This window comes from Grammomys surdaster, unplaced genomic scaffold (assembly GCF_004785775.1).
Source record: "Grammomys surdaster isolate TR1022 unplaced genomic scaffold, NIH_TR_1.0 67, whole genome shotgun sequence".
NCBI lineage: Eukaryota > Metazoa > Chordata > Mammalia > Rodentia > Muridae > Grammomys > Grammomys surdaster.
Window position 1 is genome coordinate 21,236,758 of NW_021604569.1, and position 18,166 is coordinate 21,254,923.

General features: G+C 45.5%; 1 pseudogene; it reads left to right on the plus strand.

Annotated features, from left to right (window-relative positions):
• Positions 1–515: 515 nt before the first annotated feature.
• Positions 516–16,965, plus strand: LOC114630681 (annotated as a pseudogene).
• Positions 16,966–18,166: the final 1,201 nt, after the last annotated feature.

Below are 18,166 nucleotides of genomic sequence, written 5' to 3' on the forward strand. Positions count from 1 at the left end.
GGAGTCAGTCTGCCTCTCTCTCTCTCTCTCTCTCTCTCTCTCTCTCTCTCTCTCTCATTTTTCGAGACAGAGTCTCTCTGTGTAGCTTTGGCCGTCCTGGGATTCACTCTGCAGACTACACTGGCCTCAAACTCAGAGATCTGCCTGACTCTGCCTCCCAAGTGCTGGGATTAAAGGCATGTGCCAGCCACCACCTTGTCTTCTTATCAGAAACATCTGACTGACTGTTCTGTCATTTTTCCAGCCCAGGTCAGGGCACGTGACCTGCTCATTATGAGTTAAATAGAATACCAGGGATTCTAAGGAATTAACTGAGACTCTTAAAAGAGTTCATGGTAGAAGGTGAGTGCCCGCCCTGGCTCTGACAGTTCCAAACCCAGAAGAGCATGTCTCTGGGCTAGGAGCTGCTGGGTTTGCAGAAGAAATGCCATGTGCTGGAGGTGGGCCTAATGATCAATACCCCCATATAAGTTCATGAGGCATCCACAGTCCTCCCAGGACACAGCTTACTCAGCATGGGGACTGAGGACCTCAGTGAGTTCCATGCAAGGGCTGTTTATGGAAATACAAGCATCCTGGTGTCTGTGCAGATCCATGTGCCACAACTCAGAAATCGCTTCCTCTTCCAAGTGACACCCGCAAGTAGAAATTATCACCTTTGCGTCTGGCTCTTAGCTGCCAGCCAGTCAGGGGACATTTCTAATAGGAAATACAATCTATCTCCCTCAAGAGTAATACAACTCTTCATTTAAAAGATTTTCCTGGTTTTCTTGATTAACGGGTCCTAGAGGGTACTTACACATAAGCCCTAGGGATGGAAAGTGAGAGGGGCTTCCTAAAACTCCAGGTTCAAATATGCCACTCTTTCAAAGGACTTTGAGTGCTGCCAGCAGGGTCAACTCCATCTCAGATGGGAACAAACAGAACGCGGCCCACCTCCAGCCAACCAGAAATTTAGAGGCTGTTGCTAAGCTACGGAATAAGAAGTCAGGAGATGCAATTTCATGCAGTCTTGAATTAAAAGAGAAAAGCTTGAAGATCTTAGACATGATTCAAAGGACGTTACTAAGACGCCTAAAACACAAATGATTATACAAAGATTACAAAAACTAATCAGTTCAATATTATACATCATCGTTCATCCGTTAACTTATTTGATTTTTTTTGTTTGGTATTTTAAAAGTTGCCATCCCTTTAATGTAACACAGCGTGCGGTATAATGCACAAAGAAAGTGCATGCTTATCTTCTATTAGTCTCATCCACTTTGAATGTCTCAAACTTCCTGCTCTGGTCTATGAACCACTGTCATTTTAAGAACTGTTTAATGTTTAGGGTTATGAGGTATAGTCACATGTTGAGCTGGGGTGGCTTATACCTAATGTCTTTGTTTGGCTTTAACCAGTTCTTGTAGATGTCATGCTACTACTGACGTGGGAGACCCAGAGACACTTCTCTGGCAGCTATGGTGTCAGCAGCAAGGATGTGTCTCTCAAGGTCAGCTTAAATGTAATTCCCAAGACCCTTAGTTGGATTTAAATCCCCCATTTATTCTTGGAGGGTCTTTGATTGACTGTGAACTTTTTCAAAGAATCCACAGAAATAGGACAGAAGACATTCCATAGGCCCGGACTGTCTTAGACATGCTTGCCCACACAAAAACAGATACTCTCTTTTGTGGTTCCCATTGGGAGGTAGTTTGTATACACAAATCTTCTTGTCATGTGCTGATAAAAACCTAAAATAATTCAAAGCTGAACCATGGATTAGTTTTGGGTGGCTGCTGTTTCAAAGTACCATGTGGGCTTGATGGTTAAACAGCAAAAAGATCTGGGAGAGCTCAGATCAAGTAGTGGACTGGTTTCTCCCCCACCCCACCTCTTTTCCCACCCTGTAGACTTCTTCCTATGACTTCCCATGGTCAGTCCTCTCTTCAACTCTGTGAGTGTTCCCCTCATATGAAGACACTAGTCATACAGGTTCAGGATCCGCCTAAGCATTCTAATTCAACCACCTCTTTAAAGTTCTCATCTCTGAGTGTAACTATTCTGAGGAACTGGGGCATAGGCTTTAACATGTGAGCTAGTAGGGAACATCACACAGCCCATAATACCCACCAGTGAGAAGATGACCTCAGCACATTGGACCTAGTTTCAACTATCTCCTAAGACCACCTCTACCTACTCAAATAGGCCTACCCAACACCAGAAGGGGTCAAGGAGATCCCCGCCCCCCTCAAGCAAGGCCTAGAATGAACAGAAGGGGAAGGAAGACATCACCAGCCAGCATAAGGGGGACTTACAATGGAGCAGAGATCTTACCTATGGGTAGTATAAAGGAGCTTCAAGGCTCTTCATGAGCCACCCTGTACCCCTCTATGCTCTGCACCTTCATCATGAGATGGAACTGTCAGACTGGGAGTACCAACCCAAAGTAAGCACCTAATGCCAGCATCCACCTAGAGATCTTCCATGGCAACTTGCAATGGTATGAGTAACAAGTGTGTGGAGAGTGGGACATGAGGACTGGTCACTATCCACAAAGGGCTGAGGAAGCTGATGGTATGCAAATTAATAGCTGAGGTTCAGTGAGAAGTGTTCTTTATAAATGAACAGGTAACGGCTTCTATGTTGCTGTAACAAAATGTCATGACCAAAAGCAACTTAAGGAAGAGTTTATTTTTGCCACGGTTCCTGAGGGCTGGATGTTCGAAATGGCAGGAACGGCATGGCAAGAGAAGCAGGAAACTGAAAATCATGACTCAAAGGCACATGGGAAGCAGAGAAAGCAAACCGGAAGTAGGGCACGCTAAAAACTCTCAAATCCCACTACCAGTGATCTACTACCTCCAGGCAAGGCTCGAGCTCCTACCAACTCCATAACCTTCCCAAACAGCAGCACCATCTGCAGGCCCCATGTTTAAACATCTGATGCTACAGGGGAGAGTCTTTCTTTAAACCATCACATGAAGTTGACAAGAAAATAGAATCCCGAATACCTGGACCATATTAGGAATTCCTGTGATGAGTGGGTACGGGAAGCAGATGAAGTCCCGAGTGAGTGTGTACTGTTGACGAAGGCACAGCTATGTCAAGGATCTATGGGAATGGCAAGGCCTCCCCTAAGTCAAGCTCAGGGTGACTGCGGCCTGAGACTTCTCCCCCACAGAGATTGGCTAACCCACCTCCTCACTATGTTGCATATAATTGTGCTCAGTTTTTGCGCTGCTTGCTGGTGTCTCCATCAGAGTGCATGGCGCACCAGATTCCAGCCTTTCTGGGGGTGCATCTGTTGTTTCTCCATACCTCAGTCCCCCATCAGGCCAATCCTGAAGCTCTGCAGGTCACATCAAGTGAGAATAAGAAATGCCAAAAGATGGAGGTTTATAAACAGACTAGCACAGACATAGAGGCCAGCATGATAACAGCTCTGAAGACACTCACAGCCATTACTTATAAAGCATAAATTTTAGAGAGAAGTGTCACTTACACCCAATAGGATCAACACTAAATATAGAAAGATGTGTAATGCCAAGCCATGACTAAGCTGTGAAGAAGGAACTGCCTACTCATTCTCTGAAAGCAGCAGGTTAGCATCCATCTAATTAAGGATACACACGCCCAGCACGCAATCCAGGAATCCAGATCCTAGAAAGGAATCCAAGAGAAGCCCTCTCAGAGTACCATGAAAGGTCTCTGGAGGGTGCTCATCACAGGGTTAACTGCAGAACAGGGAACTGTGGGCAGCTCAAGTATCCTCACGCATGAGGAGAACAGTCAAGCAAGAATACTGCGGGCCACACCACAGCTAATCACTCATCTGTCACTGTCTGCCTCATGATCATTGGATCTTAAATATCTCCCAAAGGCCAATATGTCAAATGCTGTGGGCCAATGTGATTCTACTGAGGTGGGACTGAACCTTTAAGAGGTGGTAGAGGCAGAAGGACCTAAAGGAAGGAAATAGAGCCATCAGGGCATGCCTTCTTGGAGTTATTGGAGCCCTAATCACTTCTCCTTCTTTCCATCTTCCTCCTCATTTCTCTTTCCCACCTCTTCTATCTCCTCTCCCCTCATGGGCTTTATCTCCCTAGCCCTCCCTTTCCAGGTACAAGAAGTGAACAGACTTCTTCCGCCACACTAGCCCACCATGATATGGTGTGCAGCACAATGAAGCACTGGGGACCACCAACCACAAACTAAAGCCTCTGAGATCCTGAGCCAGACCAGGCCTTTCCTTCTTTAAGCTGTCGGTCTTAGGTGTCTGTCACAGTGAAGGAAAGCTGACTATTCAGAGAGTCCTCGATCATGGAACCAGAATAATGGCATTCATGGGATGGGGTGGCTGCTGCTGATGGTGCGTTATCTCAGACATCAGACAGCAGCAGAGGCAGACAATGAGGTAAAGAAGTCCTAGGAGGGCCATGATGGCAGAGAGTGAGCATGCAGCCCTTCAGTTGGAAACTCTCTCACACACTTTTCATCCCAATGACATCTTTCTTGGCATCTGTCTTACCCTCGAGGCTTGCTGGTGTTGCTGCACATTGTCTCTGGTATTTCCTGGCATTGTCCAGCACCCAGGATGCTGTCTTCTCCCACCTGTTTCTTTTCTGCTCTGCAGTTTGGAATGGAGGCTCTCCTTGACAGTCCAACTAAGCCAGACAAGTGGCACATGCCTTATTCCAGCACTTTGGAGACACGGGCAGTCAGATCTCTGTAAGTTCAAGGCCAACCTAATCTACATAGTGAGTTCCAGACCACCTATAGCTACATAGTAAAGCTCTGTCACAAAAGACAGACAGACAGACAGACAGACACACACACACACACACACACACACACACGGGGAGGGGGGGAAACAAAGGCAAAAAGCAGGAAAGGAAGGGAGGGGAAGGGAAGAAGAGAAGGGCGGGGAAGGGAAGGGAAGGGAAGGGAAGGGAAAGAAAAAGGAAAGGAAAGGAAAGGAAAGGAAAGGAAAGGAAAGGAAAGGAAAGGAAAGGAAAGGAAAGGAAAGGAAAGGAAGAGAAAGGAAAAGAAAGGAAAGGAAAAAGACAAGATGATCCTGGGGTTGAATGTGACCATTTAGAAATATATATAAAATGTTATCTGGAGAGTCCTTGGAGGAGGGCAGGAGCCTGCTGCTGTTGTGCCTCCTGAGGGTAGTTCATGATCCTCTGGGAGGCCCAGAGTGTAGTATCTGGAGCTCTGTCCTCCAAGCCATTTAGTTTCTGCAAGGAGCACTGCCCCAGCTCTACCTGGAGGAATGGAACATTCTAAAAACTGACTGTAGGAGAGCAGCTAGCCTGACCCTACCAGACACTCTTTCACTTTATGTCCTTCCAACTGCTTGTGAAGACCAGGGTTGCTCAGTGAAGGTGAGGATGCTCACTATTCACCCTATAGCCACCCACAGGGAGCCTTTCTGTTTTGGTCTAGTTGACATCTACTTGCCGTTCAGTTCTGAGCTCACCTTCTGACAAAGCCTGATAATAGGCCCAGAGGCTGGGGAAGAGAATATGAGGGTGGCTTGGGCCCGGCCATTGCTGAGGGCCCCTGGTGCACCAGAGAGAAGTCTTCAATGTGGATGCATCTGGTACCAGGGTTTGTACTCACACAGAAGGCAGGAACCAGCCCACTTGAAGACATCTGGGCTACCATCTGGGTCACCTGACTCTTTTGTCAGGTGAGACCATTATTGGACTGTTCCCTCTGAACTGGTGCCTCTACAAACGCCCAATGAAACTGTGTCATCAACAGACTTGTTTCCCTAAGAGGAACTCTCAGGAACATCCCAGGAGATAACAAAAAGAATACATTCCCCGAGTAGTCTTCCTCTCTGCTAAGTCCTACACAGTGTCAGATAATGGAGGTGCTTTCTAGATGGCATTTTTAGCCTCAGGAGGAAGCACAGGCATATGTGGCCCCACAAGCAGGCACAGAAGCCTTACTGCACGTAGACTGGGGGTTTATACCTCCTGCAGGTTTTGGAGGCTCAATGTCTAACTGAAGACGCACCTGACAATCATATTCCAGCAGAACCAGCAGGTTCCCAAGCTTTGTCCAAGACACAAAGCCAACCACTTTCACAAGTCATGCCAATGCTCAAGAATTCAACCACGAAATGCCCCTTCTGACTCTCACAGGGTTCTGGAGATCTCAATCTTACTCCTGAGCTCCAGGCTCAGATATATGCTCCAGGCACCCACTCCTGAAACTCCTGGAGTCACGCTCATGCCAGAAGGGGTCAGAGGCCTTTTCAGCTGAGAGAACACTTCATCTGTGAAGAATAACAGACAAAATAAAGGGAGAGTGGAGAGAAGAAGGGAACAGAGTTGAGGGCCATCGAGATGCTAAAATCAGTAGGACCCATTTAGGAATAGAAGGGGTGAAGACATACAGCAGAGGAATTCCATAGTGTCCTGATACACATTTCCAAACATTAACTGTGGAGTGGGTAACATGGCTCAACACTCAAAGACTATTAAAATCCCCACTGTGTAAAGCCAGTGTCTTTACATGTTCTCCATGTCATCCAGTCTCCCATCTCCTCCCCTGTCCCCAGAGGGTATCCCAGGGGACAAAACACTCCCTGCTCCTCACCTGACACCGCAAGAGACCATCTCTCTGTGGCACTATATTCAATTTGTGTTCTTCCCCTGAATAGCTAAGCTTATGTCAATGGAAATGCTGTTATACACATAGACATGCAAGAGTAAAATTAATTTCTTCAATTGAAATTAACAAGTCAAGGGTGCACACAATTCCCCCCACGTCCACATCACGTGACAGTATGGTGGATGTATCATCGCACTTCGGATTCTTGTCAACCTGACCAGTGAAGAGTGACGACATCATATCATTTAAATCATGCACATGTATGTGTACATATGCAATCTTATTTTGATGAAGTGAAGTTATTTCACATGTGTAAATGTTATTTCAACAACAATCTCTGATGACACCTGAGACAGGATAGAAAGAGAAAATTATGGAGCCCTGGGAAGGGGAAGGAGTCCCTCATCCTGGAGTCTAGCTGAATCATCTCACCAGCTGAGATTCAAGAATTCAATACAATTAACATTTCCTTAAGGATTTTCTCCCTTCCCAGCTATAAACCTATAGTTTTTAGAAGTCTACCCAACCCACACCAGAAACTCCTTTCAGTAAAAGGAGATGTCCTAGACCAGCAGCTCTCAATTTATGAGTAACAACCCCCAAATGGGCCACTTAAGACCATCAGGAAACACAGATATTTACATTATAATTCATAACTAACAAAATTATAGTTATGAAGTAGCAACAAAAATAATTTTGTGGTTAGGGATCACTACAACATGAAGGACTATATTAAAGGGTCACAGCATTAGGAAGGTTGGGAACCAATGGCCTAGGCCCTTTGCACACCTCATTGGCTTCTGATTGTTACTTTATTGGTTCATAGTCCTACCCAAGGCACCTCAAGGGCCACTTTATAGTCGTACATTAAAGAGGGGGGAGGACCAGAGAGGTGGCTCAGTGGGTAGAGGAAGAGCTACAAGTCCGAAGACCTGAGTTCTGTGTCTGGGACCTACATGGTAGAAAGAGACAACTGAATCCTGAAAGTTGTCCTTTGACCTATACAGGTAAGCTGTGGCACACTCCTGAGCATGCTCACACACAATTAATACAGTGTAATTGAAATATTTAATGGGGGAGAGAAGGGGTATTTTTAACAGGCCTTTAGGATGTAAATTCAAAGCCACTAAGACGGTAGAGATAACAAACACTAAATTACTGAATTATGATTTTCCCCTGAGAGGCTCATACCCAGACTTGAATATTCTCTTTCTTTCCCTGAGCATCTTTTCTCCTTAACTCACACGCTTAGAATCTATATCTCATAATATTTTAATAAATTATGACAGTTGGACTGGCAAAATGGTTTACCAGACAGAGGCACTTGCAAGCTAAGCATGACACCTAATGGCCTGAGTATTATACCCAGAAGCGACATGGTGAAGGAAGAGAGCTGATTCCCGTACATTGTCTTCTGACCTTCACATTCATACCTGAACTGAGAGAGAGAGACAGAGAGACAGATAGAGAGAGAGAGAGAGAGAGAGAGAGAGAGAGAGAGAGACACCCTGATCAAACCATAGAGATCTACAAAGAGACCCTTTGAGTACTCAGCTAAATGATCAGTACATGCATGAAGACATGCACTGCCATCAGAATGAGCACACATCCAGGATTCAGAGAAAACAGCATCCAGGACTCTCATCACAACCGCTGGTCATTAGTCTGTGACCATCAGCCAACCTGGAGAACCTTGAGATTTGCATTCATTGCGCAGCACACACTCTGGTAAGATTACTCTTGCAACTTTCAATTGTTTGTGTTGTGTGGACATGTATGGATACATGTGGACACGTTCATGTGAGTGTTAGTGCTCACAAGGGCCCGAGGTTTCAGATTTCCATCCAGCTGGAATAAACAGGTATTTTGTAAGCCACTTGATATGGATGCTGGGAACCATACTTAGGTCCTCTACAAAAGCAGCATAGGCTTTTAAGCACTGAGCCACCTCTCCAGCCCCATAAAATGGGGTTCTGGAGGTATAACTTCCAAAGATAAGAACAATCATCCCTAGATAGGTACTGTTCCTCCCAGTATGCCATACCTTGAAAATAGGGATCTAGAAGATTCCATTTCTACTATGATAAGTGTGTTCAACAACACTCAAAGATATGATGGTTTGAATAGGAATGGCCCCATAGATTCATGAGTCTGACTGCTTGACCACAGGGAGTGGCACTATTAGGAGGTGTGACTTTGTTGGAGGACGTGTGTCACTGTGGAGACGGGATTTGATGTCTCTTATGCTCTAGCTATGCTGAGTGTGGCACAGAGTCTCCTGCTGTCTGAGGACCAAGATGTAGAACTCTCAGCTCCTCCTCCAGCACCATGTCTGCCTAGACGATGCCATGATAGTGAACTAAATCTCTAAAACTGCAAGCCAGCCCCAAATAAGTGGTCTCCTTTATAAGAGTTACCATGGTCATGGTGTCTCTTCACAGCAATGAAACCCTAACTAAGATATTTACATGGATTCAAAACTATCCAGCACCAACAAGGTGAGATTCACAGTGCCTGGCATTTAGTCAAGAAATGATAAAGAAGATGGAGGCTTTCCCTGAGTGACAGGATCATGATACTTTCCATATAAACAGATGATATAAGAAGGGCAGATGCCCCATCACTAAAAATCAGCCGAAAGAAAGGACAGGAACAAATGGACTCAAACACTTGCTCTAATCCACAGTTAATGTTGCAATTTCAGATAATGAAATCTCTTAACACCGTTTTTCCATCCAGTTTCTTCTTGTGTAGTTGGGGTCACTTTAGATGCTTTGGGATTTCATGCAAGAATGGTATGTACATTTCAGTCAGTGTGAGAATGGGCAAAAGATTTGTATATTGTATGTATTCAGGTTTTGTAAGATTGTTTGGGGGGGGGGTGTATTTTCGACAAGGGCTCAGAATTCAGTACTGAATGGCCTAGAACCCAGTATGTAAACCAGGCTAATCCTCAAGACCTGACTGCTTCAGCCTCCCAAGTGCTGGGATTAAAGGCGTGTGCTGTCACACCGGGCATTTCATTCTTCCAGTTTTTTGGTTTTGATTTTCTGAGACAGGATTTTATGATCCCAGGCTGGCTTCGGACTTGCTTGTTGCCAAAACTAACCTATTTCTTTGCAGGGATAACCCTCCAAGTGTGAGACTGCCATGTGAGCCACCACGTGTGGTTTATACAGTGTTCAGGCTCTGCCCAGCCTTGTGCACGCTGGGTTAGCATAGCACCAACCAGCCACATCCCAGCCTGGCAGTGTACTTTTTTAAAATGTTCATGACAGATGACGTCACATTTTGGTGCTTATGCAGTATTTCACAAAACCTAGACAACCAGCAGGCTAGTTTGTGAAAACCACCCACCCCCTTGTATTTTTTCCCTTCTTCCCAATGAATGCTTGCTGAGAGTACACATTGCAGGCTTGTTTTCAAAAGCTGTTTTAGACTGTCTACCTGGTGTTTCAATAATACCTTCATTATCTTTGAGCCTAAAAAATAAGTATATAAATAAAAATAGCCTTTAAACTGCAATTTTTTAAAGCTAGAACATTTAAAACATTAAAGCAAAGAAGACCTATGGTACACTTCTAGGACTGTGTGTGTGTGTGTGTGTGTGTGTGTGTGTGTGCATGCACACACACATACATGCAATGTCTAGGGGCTAGAAAGATGACTCGGCTGTTAAAAGGACTTGCTGCTCTTGCAGATGACCTGGGTTTGGTCCCACATGGTGATGTACAACTGTCTGTGACTCCAGTTCCAGAGGATCTAGAATACCTTTCTGGCCTCCCCAGGTACTGCATACACACTGTGCATAGACATACATGCAGGCAAAATGCCCATACACATATAAAATAAGTCTTTTTTAAACATTGAAATGTCTGAAGAAAAAAATACGCTAGACAAAAATAACAATAGGTTAGACCCTGAAGTAAAGGAAGATAATTTGAAGGCCCAGTGATGGAAAAACAAAGCAAAACAAAATTCTAAAAATGAACGGAGCTGGCAATAACCTCAAGCAGCCTGAAAGATGGCTCTGAAGCCCTCAGTCAGGAGGACCGTGAAAGGGAAAATAAGGGGGAAATGGAAAGAATAATGTTTGCCTTTTTTCTAAATTTAATGAAAACCAGCTCACAGACCCAAGTAACTTGACAAATGCTAGAGAAACACGAAAAAAAAAATACAAGAGTGTTCTAAGCAAAATATCCATAATTAGAAAATCTTCAAATTAGCCAGAGGAAAATAACTTACAACACAGGAGGGAAAAGGAAGGAAGGATGGAAAGAAGGAAGAGAGAGAGGAAGGGAGAGAGGGAGGGAAAAACAAAGGAATGTCTTTTAAATACCACCAAACTAAATGGATACTTGGACTTCTGTACCTCTAGAGTGAAGAGCAAACATCCCTGGCAGTGGCATGGGGACTTCTACAGACCAAGGTCCCCTCAACAAAGTGGCAATAACTCACAAATTATTGTTATTAAAATAATTATTTGAAGTATCTGAAAATTAGGGCCAGAGAAATGGATCAATGGTTAAGGCTGTTCTTCCAGGGATCGTGTTCGATTTCCAGCACGCACAAGGTTGCGCACATCCAACTGCAACTCCAGTTCCAAGGGATCTGAAGCCTTCTTCTGGCCTCTGAAGGCACCAGGTGCCAACATGGGACACAGACACACATACAGGCATACTCATGAAAGAAGTTTTTTTTTAACTCCCTGGAAGTTGTCCCATAGGCATAAAACAAATGGATAAGCATTGGGGGATCTCCGACAGTCTAGGAGAAAAGGGAGACCTGTATCCCTGAACATCATCCTCTACCTGATCGCTCCTCTACAGGAACCTGTCCTGGGGCAGTTACCCTGAAAAGAGAGGCCCTTCTCCCTCCATGCCCCAAGGAAGGATCAGTTATTTGCTGAGACTGAGGACAGGCTGCCAACGGATCCTCCCCACCCAACCTCTGTGTTGCAAAGCTCTAATTCAGGCTAGTATGAGTGAGATCTGGCTAAGAATCCTTTATCCCCACCCTTCCAAGGGCAAAATCACTGCTCAAGTGCTGATGGCTGAGAATTAGTCCAGCTGTCCACAAGCCAGCTCGCTGCATGACAGAGGTTCAGTGTTAGAGGGGACAGGACTCTTAGCTTTTGACTTCATGAGGTAAAGAATTCAGTCAAGCGACAGTTTAGGTGGAAGTTTATTTAGAAAACGAATCAAGCATTCCTAAGAGATGCTGGAGTAGACTTCCTCGAAGGTGGTAGCAGCTCAGTGTGCTCCATGTTGTAAATTTTAAAGAAGCTGTATGAATAAGTGGGTGGCAAATTTATTGAGTAAGGTCAAAACCATGACGTAGGCTAGAGATGTAACCATTGATAGAGTGTTTGCCTCACATGCGCAAAGTCCTGGGTCCAATGTCACCACATAAAGGAGACACTGTGGCAATGCCTGTAACCTCAGCACTCAGAAGCAGAGGCAGGGGGATCAGAAGGTCCAGATCATCCTTGGTTACATGAGGAATTTCAGGCTAGCCTAGGATACAAGTTTGTTCAAGAAAGAAAAGACAGACAGACAGACAGACAGTCGAGGGGAAGGGAGGGAAGGGGAAGAGGGAGGGACAGAGGGAGGGACGGAGGGAGGGAGGGAGGGAGGGAGGAAGGAAGGAAGGACCACAATTTAAGTGATATTATAAGGTCAGAGACTCTTGAGACACCTTTATATAGTGTACATGTGTCAATGGGGAAACCTCTCTGGTACCTTAGGTTTTAGTATAGCAGGAACAACCTAAGTACATCTTAGAGAATGTTTAACCACACTGGGGCACTGCAAGCATCAGGAGACACCACGACCAAGAGACAAATGCAATTTTCCTTCATGACATACTATTACCAAGAAGACCAGCAGACACTGCATCAACCTAAGAGTGCTGGGACTCTTTCGGGTCTTGGCTCCAAGATGACCAAACAAAGAAGAAACAACCATCACATCAGAAAGTGCCGTGGCTCTGCGTAGCCAAGTCGCTGTACTGAGCCCAGTGTACGCCCAAAGAGAAGGTCGTTAAGTTTATCATGTGAAGGCTAGGGAGATGACTCAGTGGTTAAGAGCACTCACCAGAGGACCCAGGTTCAATTCCCAGCACCCACATGGCAGCTCACAACTGTCTGTAACTTCAGTTTCAGGAGATCTGAAGCCCTCACACAGATATACAGGCAGACAAAAACACCAGTGCACATGAAATAAAAATAAAATAATTTTTTAAAAAAATAGTTTGTCACCCAGAACATTATGGAGCTCCGCCACCCCCACTGTCAGTGCCATATACAAAGCAAGTATCTTCAACAGACTGCCTGCTGAGCTTGCCTTGTGACATAATCCAGCTGAAACAAAGGATGAGTTTCATGGGTTTCCCCTATATATGGAAGTTCTGAATATTAAACTTTGAGCCTTGATCAGAGAACTTTGTCTTAGCTTCATGCGTCTTTCGCTCCTCCGTCTCTTTTTCATTTGCAGCCCCACTTTCAGGTGAATCCAGTTCATCTGTGGCCTCTGGGTGGCTACACTTCCCAAACTATGCACCAAGCTGGATTACTGAAGGAGCTGAACCATTCATAGCAAGGTAGTCAGGCTCCGTCTCATGAAGCTAGGAAGGACCAAACACCCCCACCATGATTTAGACCTGCTAGTGACCTTCACCAACATCCATGTAAAGGAGGCGGCTTCATAAGGACAGAAAAAAAATATCTTAGAAAAATAAAATGCAAGTTATGTTTAAAAAAAAAAAAGTACAGGAGCGGCAAGCCATTGTCATGACTCCAGCTGTCACCCAGCCTCAGAGCAATGGCAAAAGCTTCTTGAGAAAAAGTAGAGTTCTGATGAGTCCACTGAAAATACAGATGAGATAGTTCAAGCGTGAAGACACTTCTGGAGCCACGTGAGACTGGAGAGTCTTGAGATTCATGGATGGCAAACAAGAGGACCCCAGAAGTGCCTCGATTTCAACATGCAAAGTGAAACCTGTTAGAAATTTTATAGAGAAAAGCAGTAAAGAAAACTACCAAGGCAAGACCTCACTGTGAGTCCCAGATAAGCAGCAACGTGTGGATTTGGTTAGTGTAGAATGATCCGTTTGGGAACTTTTCAATAAAAACACAGAAGCCAAATCAGCAATTCATAGAGGGCAGTGCCTGCATGAGAGGCCAGGAACCCAACATGACTCATCAGGTGTGAGGGATGTGACAGGGTTAGAGTAAGTGTGGCCTTGTTAGAAGAGGTGTGTCACTGGGTGTGGCCTTAGAGAATTCAAAAAGCCCATGCCACTCCCAAACAGCTCTCCCTGTCTCCGAGCTCGTGGTCCAAGATGTAAGCTCTCAGCCACTGCTCCAGCACCATGCATGCCTGCCTGCTGCCATGCTCCCTACCATGATGGTCACAGACTCACACTCTGAAATTGTGAACCCTAAATAAACTCTTCTATAAGTTGCTTAGGTCATGGTGTCTTATCACAGCAATCGAGAAGTAACTGAGACATCAGGGAAGTGGTCAGAAACAGCCCTGATAAAAGCATCATCAGCCTGGAGAGCGGCCGGGGTGCCCACGGCTGTGCCTCATGAGCAGAAGACCAGAGACCTCGATTTGGCAGGGTACAGAAGCCACTGCAGGCACAGCTAAGTCACTGCACAGTGAGCACCCACACAGGGCTGTGTCAAACAATGCAGATCATTATTTACTGTTGCTGACTTCTCTAAAATGTCCAGCTTTTTGACAAAACAAACACTAAACATGTAGGGAAACAGGAAAGCAAACTGAGAAGGGAAGAGACAAGCAAGCCTGCTTTGCCTTTGGGAGGCCCCAAATGTTGGACTTGGCAAAAACTTCACATGCCTACTATAAATGCTATCAGAGGGCTGAGGAAATAGGGCAGTTGGTAGAGCTCTAGCCAGCCCTGCAAGCATACAGCCTGAGTTCAATCCTCACCATTCACGTGAGAAACGATACGTGCTTGCAATCGCTGGGGAGATGGAGGAAACAGGAGGATTCCTGGGGCTCACTGGCCATCCAGTCTAGCTGAAGTAGTTAGTGCTGGGCTCCATCAGAGAGCCTGCCTCAAAAAATAAGATGTCAAGGTGACTGAGGAAAATACCTGACATCAACTTCTGGCTGTCACCTGGGTGCACACACAGATCCATACACATACATGCAAGCGTGGATACACACAAACACATAAATTCAAAGAGATCTACTTCACAAGAACTATGAAATGATTTAATAGTAGAATGAGCATAGACTATCAACAAAGAGACAGAGAGTATGCATAAGTCTCAGAGAGGAAAAACAAAATGGAACTCTAGAGTGACCAAAATGAAATTAGCGACAGCTCAGCAGTGTGTGACAGCTCAGCAGTGTGAGTGACAGCTCAGCAGTGTGACAGCTCAGCAGTGTGAGTGACAGCTCAGCAGTGTGAGTGACAGCTCGGCACTGTGAGTGACAGCTCGGCACTGTGAGTGACAGCTCAGCACTGTGAGCTGATAGAGATAAAAATCAGGGAAGTTAAAAACAGGTCAATACAGTTTACACACAATCTGAAGACGAGAAGAAAAACAAATACCGACTGCCTCAGGAAGTGTGGCCCATATTGTGCATATCTGTAAACACAGTCACAGAGAGTTGGGAGGGGAAGAAAGAGGTCAACTTGCAGAAAAATTAGTTGAAGAGCTTTACTTTCTTCTCCACCACGATGGGAGGTCAGGGTCCATGAGTGCAGCTTCTGCCCCCATCTAACCTCCTGTCTTCTCCTTGGTGAGCCACTAAAACAGACCACAACAACGACAGTGTGTGTGCACATGCGCTTATGTGTGCATGTGAATGTATGTGTGTGTATATGTGAATATATGTATGTGTGTGTGATTTGAATGTACATGTATGCATGTGTGTGTGCATTTGAGTGTACATGTATGTATATGTGTGCATGTGAATGTATGTATGTGTGTGGTGTGTGTGTGCATTTGAGTGTACATGTGTGCATGTGTGTGTGCATTTGAGTGTACATGTATGCATGTGTGTGTGCATTTGAGTGTACATGTATGTGCATGTGTGCACGTGAATGTATGTATGTGTGTGTGCATTTGAGTGTACATGTGTGCATGTGTGTGTGAGTGTGTGCACATGTGTGTGTGTGTGTGTGTGTGTGAGAGAGAGAGAGAGAGAGAGAGAGAGAGAGAGAGAGAGGAGTGCACAACAAAAATAAACAAAGAAAAGTGGCCATCATTTTCAGGCTTGGGCAGGGGAGGTAGGAGTAGGAAGGAAGATAGGGAGGAGGAAGTGATGTGATTAAATTTTCATCTTTAAAATATATTTTAGAATTAAAATAAACCACAGCAATCATGAAATTAGAATACTGCTGAAGCTTGTTGCTAGGGAGCAGGTGCATTCCGCTGGGATGGGAGAACTAGCTTCGTGGATGCTCTCTGAACAGAGAAGTTGTGTGCACAGCTGCCCACTGGACATTGAAGTTACTATTCTCACAGATTTTGATTCCTTATTTCCATCTGACAACAGAGATCTGGATTTTACCATAAAGATATCTTGAGTTTTTTAATAACTTCCAGACCAAAAACATCATCTCATTCTTCTCTGTGAACAAATACTTCACTCACCAGAAGGACCTAACCGGAGCCAGCATCTACTTGGACCTGCTAGTCTCTAAAAAACATGTTAGGGGTGAACCCAGGGCTGTGTGGGTCCATGTAAGTACCCTACCAGTTTGTACATCTGCAGCCCAACGTGGAGCAGCCAGAGTGCACAGGCCTGACAAAAGCCAGTTCAGTCTCTGCCCAGAACCTGTCACCCCAGGTTGACTGGATGAAAGGCAGACAAGACTGAAGGCAAGACCTCTCCTTTTCTCAGGCTGCCGGGAAGATAGTGGACATTCAGACCGAGCGTGCTTACCAAAAGCAGCCTACGGTCTTTCAAAGCATGTTTTGCTGGGAGAAACTGGCAAGAAAAAACTCCCTTGGTACTACAAAAGTATCGGTCTAGGTTTAAAGACGCCCAAAGACGCCATCAAGGACACCTACATAGACAAGAAATGCCCCTTTACTGGTAATATCTCCATCTGAGGTTGGTGATGTGACAGAGATGAAGATGCAGAGGACCACTGTTATCCACCAGGACTATCTCCATTACATCCAAAAATACAATCACTTTGAGAAGCGTCACAAGAACATGTCTGTGCACCTGTCCCCCTATTTCAGGGACACACAGATCGGTGACATTGTCACTGTTGGAGAGTTCAGGCCTCTGAGCAAGACTGTTCAATGTGCTCAAGGTCACCAAGGCTTCTGGCACCAATAAGCAGTTTCAGAAGTTCTAAGGGGACTCTGGCCAATGCCCTAGAACAAATAAAGTTATTTTCCAACTTCAAAAAAAAAAAAAAGACTGAGGGCAAACCTGCAAATGCACACACACACACACACACACACACACACACACACACATACACACATTGGAAAACACACATTGAGCAACTGCATCCTGGTCATGTAATCAAGGAAAGTGACTCCATGGGGTGGGTACTGTTTATAAAATCCCACATAGAGAACAACCAAAGCCCATCAATGATGGATGAAAAGCAGAAGCATGAAGTTTACATCTATAAAAGTATGTTCCTGGTCCAATTAGCCCCACAGCTGGTAAGCATGGCCAAAGGTGTTAGTACTGCAGCACAGTGGGTGTCTGTGGGAAGCAAGCTGGACGCTGTCTGCTGCTGGCCTACACCTCCGCTCCTCTTTGGTACATAGGTATCCTTCTCCTCTTACTGCTTTCTACTGTTGTGATAAAACACCACAGGGAAAAGCAACTCGGATAGGCAAAGGAGTTTATTCAGCTTCCAGGTAGTTACAGTCTGTCACCAGAGCAAGACGAGGCAGGAACCTGGAGGCAGGAACCTGGAGGCAGAGCCCATGGAAGAGTGCTGCTTACTGCCTTGAGCCTGTCAATTACTCAGCCTGCTTGCTTTCTCTCTCTCTCTCTCTCTCTCTCTCTCTCTCTCTCTCTCTCTCTCTCTCTCTCTCTCGTTTGTTCTTTAATCTTTTTTATAGTCCACTCTTTATTCCCCTCCCAGTCGGCCCTCTGACTGCTCCACCACCCACACCTCCTCCTCCCATCTCTAAGAGGATGTCCCCACCCCTCAACCCCACACCCCCCCACCCCCCCACCACCACACACCCCGGGGCCGCCACTCTCTTAAGGGGTAGGTGCATCTTTTCTCACTGAGTCAATACCTGGCAGTCCTCTGCTGTATATGTGTTGGGGGCCTCATATCAGCTGCTGAATGCTATCCGGTTGGTGGCCCAGTGTCTGAGAGATCTCTGAGGTCCAGATTAGTTGAGACTGCTGGTCTTCCTATAGGGTCGCCCTCCTCCTCAGCTTCTTCCAGCTTTTCCGTAATTCACCACAGGGTTCACCAGCTTCTGTCCATTGGTTCAGTAAATAGCTGCATCTAACTCTTTCAGCTGCTTGTTGGGCCTTTTGGAGAGCAGTCATGCTAGGCTCCTGTCTGTAAGCTCACCATA